Here is an 8,264-nt window from a genome sequence, read left to right as displayed (position 1 = left end):
TTAATGATGAATTATTCAATATTAGAAATTGGGTGCAGCATTGAGCATTCTGTCCAACATTACTTCAAAATGTTTTATTTCTCTAGTTATGGAGTGTTCTCGTTTGAGCAGCAGAGAAGTTGAGGTCTTGGTTTGGGTTGTTTGTGACTTTAGTCACGAGTTACCATATTTTTGCATCATGTCTGCAGTGAACTGTTATTTCTGAAGAAGAGATTAACCGTTGAGCTGTAATGAAAGTGAAATAAAATCTCTAGTTTAACATCTGATAACTATCCCCTAGTGTAATTAGAATTAGAAAGGATGCAGTAGAACGTCGAGAAGACTAATGGACACAATGTTGTCAACCACAATCTCACATGGGCAGAGGTCAAACCAGGAACACTTCGCGCCAGAGCAGAACCAGGACTACTGAGCCGCTGTATCTCAGACCAGAGTTGGCTTGCAGCTAATGGCTACTGTGTGGACTGGCAAATTTCTTGAGGTCATTGAGGAATGGATAAAAGCAAAAGAAAACTTAAAAATGTATTGACAATCATTTGAATTAATCCAAAGCTAGGGGAGAAAAGAGCGGAAGCCACGTCAAAAGTTGTAGAAAATCCTCTAAGACACAATGTTGGAAGCTAAAGAAAAAGAAAAAAAGAAAAGTGTACATTAATCATCCATCGTTCACTGACTCAAGAAAGTATGGAGCGTGTATCTTTACTAACATTAATAGCACAGATTTCGAGCAGTTGTATTAAAACAAATCATTGATTCTTATTGGTGTTGAATAAAGGAGAATCATTGGCAAATGTGGCTATTGTACGGTGATTAACAAAAATCAATACTCCTTATACTGTTTCGTTCGTCAATTAATTGCTCCGAAATTAATAAAAACGATTAGAGCAACTTCGAGATGGTTTATGTAGTACATCCAGTATTCCCTAATCCATATCTTTAACCCTTTGACTACTAATTTATTTTTAATGTGAACATTCTTTTATATGTACGATTCCTTTAACGTGGGATATTCCTGACATCTGTACACAGTTTTGGAAACTAAACACAGTCGCATCTGGTCACATCTGACCCGATGGGAGGAAAACATGCATTTTTGTTTTTTTGTTTTTAGAATTTTCTAAAAACAAATTCCCAACGATGTTTGAATTTTATTCGTATGGGACATATGTATCCCCTTGGTAGTTAAAGGGTTAAATACTTACAAGAAAACAAGTTCGTCTTCAATAATTGAGGAACGTTATACCCTTACTGATTACCAGGGCCCGGTTGACAAGTCAACTTTTTTCTGTTACGCATAGGACAAGGCAAGTTCAAATAAAAACATTATCCATCTACTCTTGGTTCTAAAAATATATTTTTTTAGGGTCAACTTTTGGTCACTTTCTGCCGTTTTGAAGTTTCAGGTCAATTTTTAATATTTTAAGGTAACTTTTAGGTCAGTTATTGTCTTTTTATTCTTTTTCTTCTACATAAGGAAATCTTAAAATGAAAACTGTTTACGGATTTTAAAACGAGAAGTTAAATGATCTTTTTTTCCTGCTTCCTGATTATTGGGGTGGAAAAACTGCATTCCTAACAAGTTAGTGAACACTAGGCTGTAGCTAGTTGACGAGGGCTGGGGGTTCTTAAGTGGCCAAAGCAGATGGTTCTGGTTCTTTACTACAATGGATATGACTACGTGAATAACTAAAAATAGATTAGAAGATGTTCAAAGGTTTTAAAAAGGCTTTTTATCTATTATTCTCGTGTATACAATCTACACTTGCAAACTTTTATTCTTTAAGTGTGCTTCCTAGTTTCAACTCGAGAGTGAATTGATGGTTTCAGTATGTAGAATGCCGAGGTCTAAACCATCTACAGCTTCTCATTTAAGACCGATTGTTTCCGAATTTGGTGAGGATGTTTTTAGTACTGACGGTACAATATTGTTTTTCAAGGCATGTGAAGTAAAAGTGGTAGCAGAAAAAAGAGACACTGTACAAAAGCATATCAGAAGCGAAATACATTTACGGGCAATTGAAAACCAACATAAAACCAAGTGTTCGCAGTTGTTACTTGTATAGTATTGTGCTTTGTATAGTAAAGGCAAGCCCTCAGTTTTCAAAAGAGTTGTGTGAAGTTTTTGTTTTCAAATATTCCTCTTTGGAAACTCAACAATGTGAAATTGTGGGATCTCCTGGAACGTCATACAGGTCGTTCCATTCCAGACGAAACCAATCTTAGGAAAAAAATACATACTAAAATGTAACGAGGACACAATAAGAAAAATAAGAGAGGAACTTTGGACTCAGATAACTTTTTGTTTCTATAGACATACTAGTGATGTGAAGGAACGCTATATAGTCAATATTATTGTTGGGGCAAAGAAAGCCGACGAACCTAGCAAAATATTTTTGCTAACTGGTGAAGTGTTGGAATCTGTCAACCATTTTACAATATGAAGACTTTTTGATAAATCGATATCCCTACTTTGGCCTGAAGGTGTCCAACATAGCCATGTTGTTTTTGTAACAGATGCTGCTCCGTATATAATTAAGGCTGCTAATTCAATAAAATCGTAACAATATTTACAGTTATCTTCTGCAATACTGAATAAGGTATGAGCTAAATTTTCTGACGATTACAAAGTTCCTGAGTTAGTTTGTTGTATCACAGCTTATAAACTGTTTATATGTTCCTTAACTGGATTAGAAGATGTATATATTTGTAATTCAAATATGAAATGCTAAGCTATTTACTAAATTGGTCAGAGTTTAGTTTTAATACTATTGCTTTTTTAAATCAAAGACACAAATGATCAATGGACTGCAACTAACTAAAACAGAACTTTTGAAAATGAGTGAGAAATGGTAATTAAAATCCAATAAATATTCAAAAAATGTCAGTTTTAATGAAATAAACGTTTTAAAAAACTGCAAGTTTTGAGGTCAACTTTTATGAATTTTAGGGTCATTTTACAGGAATTTTAGTGTCATTTTATAGGTCACTTTTTAGAAAATTTTAGGTCAACAAAATCCGGGCCCTGCTGATTACTATTTATTCTACTTTTGGATCTGTATAATTTAAGTAAAAATTAAAAATGACCAATGAAGACTTTTATTACTAATCTGTGCTACTGCTTCGTCAATATATTATTACTTTCATCAGACACATTACCAAAGTACATTCTAAGGTTACAAGTTTCAAATTTTAGAAGATAAGATGTCTCTTTTAACAACCAAAAAGATTCTTCGATTTATTTATTTAAAACAGCCCGCTACCGGGCCAGTCCCGGTACACTGAACATTTTACCGCCTGACCTGTTATTGAAAATGTATTAATTACGTAATCCTTTAAGCCAGGGGTTGTCATTCTTTCCCACAGACTGCCACCAAAGCATACTGTATTAATTATTGACACCATAAGCTGCATGTGTCACCAAAAGGGGCTTGTGTACCGCCCATGGTAAGCATACTACAGGCTGAGAAACCTTATCTCAAACTGATTTGATTTTGTTTCCTGGATAACATGTCCATTTTGAAAATATCCTCCGTTTGGAACATCTAGTGTACCACCGAACATTGAGAAACTAGTTCAAGATTTCCACTAAAATAGTAAATATACAAATATTTTTCCTTCTTTTCTTTAGTAAGTAATTAGTTACCGTAGTAATAGTTTTTGTATTTCTGTAATAGTGTATTATGAATGAGTTCCTCCATGGAATGTAGATAATCAATTCTTGTGAAAATGTTATACATTGGTTCGTATGGCATTCAACGTCAGTAAGTTCTCTGTGATTGGCCTACCTCGTGTTCCAACTTGCACATGCCTGATTTAAACAGTTCTAAATTTTAAATTAGATACACACCTCAATGAAAGTGAAAGTTTAAACCTAATTAAAAATTATATTCTGTAACTAATTAAAATTTTATAGGTTTAAAAATAAAAGGAAAAATCTTATTTGTTGTTATAGGTGATTTATCTTATTTTTCTGAAATTTGTAAGATGTAGCCTTAGATTATACTTTTATAATGTGTCCGATAAAGACAATGATATATTGCCGAGAGTGTAACACATATATTATACTACAGATATTGTATCATTATAACACACAATAATAAGTATTTCATTTGGTCAGATTTTGTTTTATTTAAATTATAACTTCAGTAAATTTGCAGAAAATTTGAAGGAAAATACAATGATAAATAATGCCAAAAAAAAAAAGTGAACGTCACCCTATTTTGATATACTTCACTGAAGTTAAAGGCGTTTCTGTAGGAGTTTTCAGAGGGAACAAAAATCGAAAACAACTGGTTGATTCTCTATATGTATGTCTGTGGCAGTGCATATGTTGAAGAAATCCGAGGCTGTTGTCGCTGCAAGCCAGACGTCTAGATTGCTGCTTTTAAACTTTTCCCAGACAGCAAACGAGATAATATCGTTCTATTCTTTGAAGTGCAACGAACATGCGGATCTGAAAGAGTTACGAGAATTTTTTTGGAAGTTAGAATGGTGTTGACTGAATTTGAAATTATAACAGAGAGTAACCTTGAGCTTTCGGTTCTATTGATTTTTGGCATTTGTGAAAGGAGAAAGTTCATAAATGAGTGAGATTACAGATTAAGGAAGTTATAATATCGTTACAAATGTTCATATATGAAACAAATTGCATTCGCGGATGTTAGAATTAACTTACCAAAATAATGTATAAAATATGATATGCAGTGTACATAATACCACAGCTTTAATTTTTAAATAAAATTATAGTCAGCTGTTAGTTATGCAACACTGTTTCACAAGAAGAATTTCTACAGAAATATGTTTAAATCTTTTGAAAGATGCCATACATACGGTAGTTTCTGATATTTTTGTTACAAGAGAATAGTATTTTACACTAAATAGAACCGATTCGTGGGTATGATTTATCGTCTATCACACAATTACAGTTGTGCGTAGTAGTATTGAACGGGTGTTATTCTACACTCGAAAAGATGATAAGAAATTACTAAGTACTGCCTCCAACATTCTAAAAAGAATAGAACTAGGTTGTTTTTATAAGAAAATAACGAGTACATATCAAATCTTTAGGCTACATCTATTATTTCTCTACAAAATACGTATAGTTTTATTAGGAAAGTATACAAAAAAAAAAAAAAAAAAAAATTGAGTTACGAAGTTTTGGGAGGGGAAGGTCCACACCCGCTGTTTCCCTCACGTGATATAGCAGAAAGCTAATATCTGTCTGGTGTATTCCACGTTCGCTGTAGATCTTGGCGTAGTTAGCAGTCAGGCGCAGTCCGATTATGTTCCATACCTATTTAATGGATCTCACAAGCAGAGGTCTATATGGTTGTCACGCAAATCCGATACAAACATACGGAATCTGATTGAGCATGAAAAGAAGTGCAAATATCAAAATTTAAACTGGTATGAAACATAGGGAATGGAGCTAGAAGAAATAAAATTTTGAATGTCGCCGAAACGAGAAAAAGGTAGTAATGACGGCGAAACTGAATATCTTGCAAAGAGTGAAAGTAAGCAAACCAAAATTAACTTGATAACTATAAGAAGGACATCAAGGATTATGAAAGACCATGAACAGGGTTGCAATGTGCAACACAGTGTTGCCAACTCAGTAGAAAGTTTATATGTCAGAAATAGGAAAAGAAAATAGCAATTCGAACGCCTGGAAAATGCATAAGTAACACAAGAAATAGGAAAAATTTATTACGCATGCGTGAAAAAGATGGACAATATTCGTGAGTGAATATCGTGCACGAGAGAAATAATAGAGAACAATACTCACCCATTGTTTACCTGCAGTTGAAGTAAACACAAAATGTTTCTCGCAGTGAGTACAGCGGATGAAAGCAAAGTAATCAAACGCATCCCTGCAGCAAGTCCTATCTCGAAACAATATTCGGAAGAAGTTTGGGAATGGCCCTGGAGGTTCACCGGAATAGCCACCCTTGAATAACGAAAAGTGAATCAAATTTTTTAATTGCATTGCGGAAAGGTGGTAATGAGCAAATCACTGAAGGCGAAGAAAGGTCTCGCGTTGCCACACTTTAGTGCTTGATGAACGTAGTGGTGATGAAATTAACCATGTTTTTGGATGGACGAAAGAACACATCAGCAGGTTGTACAAAACCTGTCCATTTCACAGGAATTTACTTCCTATTGAACTCAATACCTCCAAGAACTATCCCGGTGTAGAGATCAATATCCTTGTTTGCTGCTCAGGAATAAAGCAAATGCGAAACAGATCCTTACCCTGTAAATCAGACCACAAGAATTGTTCTAGGGAGATTTGCGAATCACTTTTGGTTATATTCGATCTATTTGCGTATGTTTTCACATTAGACAATTCACAGTCCACGTCGCTGGGAAATGGCCGCTGAACTCCGAAACTACACACACACACACACACACACACACACACATATATATATATATATATATATATATATATATATATATATATATATATGTGTGTGTGTGGTCCTTACTTATATGGGAAAAAACAAATTTAGGAAAAAATAAATTTAAATGGAGAAAAATTAGATCCATTGAATAATTTTAAATGGTGCCTCAAGCATCCTAAAGTTTTGAATTCGATTACAATACATAGTATACAGGGAAAACCTGGAAGACACCTTTGTAATTTAGAAACGGCTTAAGAAAATGGGGAGATATCTTGGATAATGGAACTAGAAAAAGAGACTAATCTGATCTTGTATAGCGTTATCATGGCGACCTTCTTGAAGTTCACCATCTTGAATTCAGGTATCAATTTTTAGATAATGAGGGGTCATGTGACATATCGTTTTGAGGTAGTGTTTCGCCAGAAGCACAAATCTGGCATTGATTTCAAGTTACCTATAATCATGTAAGAGTTATTACGTGTGAAAAACGAAATGCTTCGGTTTAATAGGGATGCGCACGAGACAAGATTTGTGGTTGTTTCGTCTCGAAAATGTGCTGTAAAAGTGATGTCTCTGTACTAGCCCATGCTTACGGTTTTCTTCTTATTGCGCAACAAATGCATTTTTGATACAGTCCCGCGACATGGCAGGCGTCGTGGAACTGTAGGCCCATGGTCGCCATTGAGGTATGTCCTCAAAACAGATAACGCATTCCAAGTCCTTTGAATAATAGGCTGGCATGATGGAAACCACATAATCACAACGCCCGGTCGGTTAACTGCCCACCCAACCAGGTACATTCTAGGAACGTGCCATTTAAGTTCCATATGTACCGTTTACGTACCTGGTACTTGAAAAATGTACATTTCATATGCATAGCACGTGTCGCTAGGTACGTGCCTTTCGAGGAATTTCTGACACTTGAAAGGTACTTTTACATGCTTCACTGGAATGTGAGGAATGTGAATGGCACATACCCCATGTACCATGGCATGGTTGTGCGTAAGTTGCTTCGTATTGCGACTAGGGTTGCCAATTTAGCCACTTTGTGACGAGATCTGGCCATTTTGAGAACGTCGTTAGTCACATAATTTCCAAAGAGCCAATAGTGGCTTTTTAGCCATATGCTTTTCACTTCTATAGCCACTTTCTGAGTTTAGCCACATTGTAATATATTGTGTGTGTCATTTTGCAATTTTCTGACGTTTGATGCGTTCTCTAGGTTGTAACATTCTAAACCCCACTGTCAGAATTGTCCTCATAAAATTAGCATTGATGGTTATATTGTGACGTTACACAGCAGAGAATTAGTTCAAAACCTGTACGTTAAAACTAGACGTTAAATAAAATTTTCGGGAAGACGTAAGTTTAAGTATAAACTAACTCCTTAAAGAAATTCAGCCTGATAATACAGACATCCTTCAGGAAATGTCGCTTTTCAGTGGCAATAAGCCTGAAACCGGTGAAACATCTTTTACTGATTTAGCTTCTTCTTTCACCTTCTGTGGAATTTGAAGATAATATCGACAAAATCGAAAATCAGTGGGGATTATAAATCTTCAATTGAAGAATTTTTGCAAGAAACTAGCTGAACCTGCGCTCTCTACACAGCGCATTATTCGCATATGAGCATAAATCACCTTATCATTTCTTACAACATCTGTACATGTCTCTTTACAGACACAAGTTAAAGACGTATTGATTTAAAAATAGCCAAGGGGTATCATAAAGGGGGATTTTTCGATTATTTTTCTGAATATCTCGCACCGTTTGCAAGATTTGAGCCTACTTCCGGTTGGAGTTTCTAATTCATGTACGACCAGTGTTTTCTTTCTTCTTGCATGCAGTATGTAATAAGCA

The sequence above is a fragment of the Thermobia domestica genome, chromosome 15 (genome assembly GCF_964235325.1).
Source record: "Thermobia domestica chromosome 15, izTheDome1.hap1.1, whole genome shotgun sequence".
NCBI classification, from domain to species: Eukaryota; Metazoa; Arthropoda; class Insecta; order Zygentoma; family Lepismatidae; genus Thermobia; species Thermobia domestica.
The sequence above is the reverse complement of the archived record's forward strand: the minus strand, read 5'-3'. Positions refer to the sequence as shown.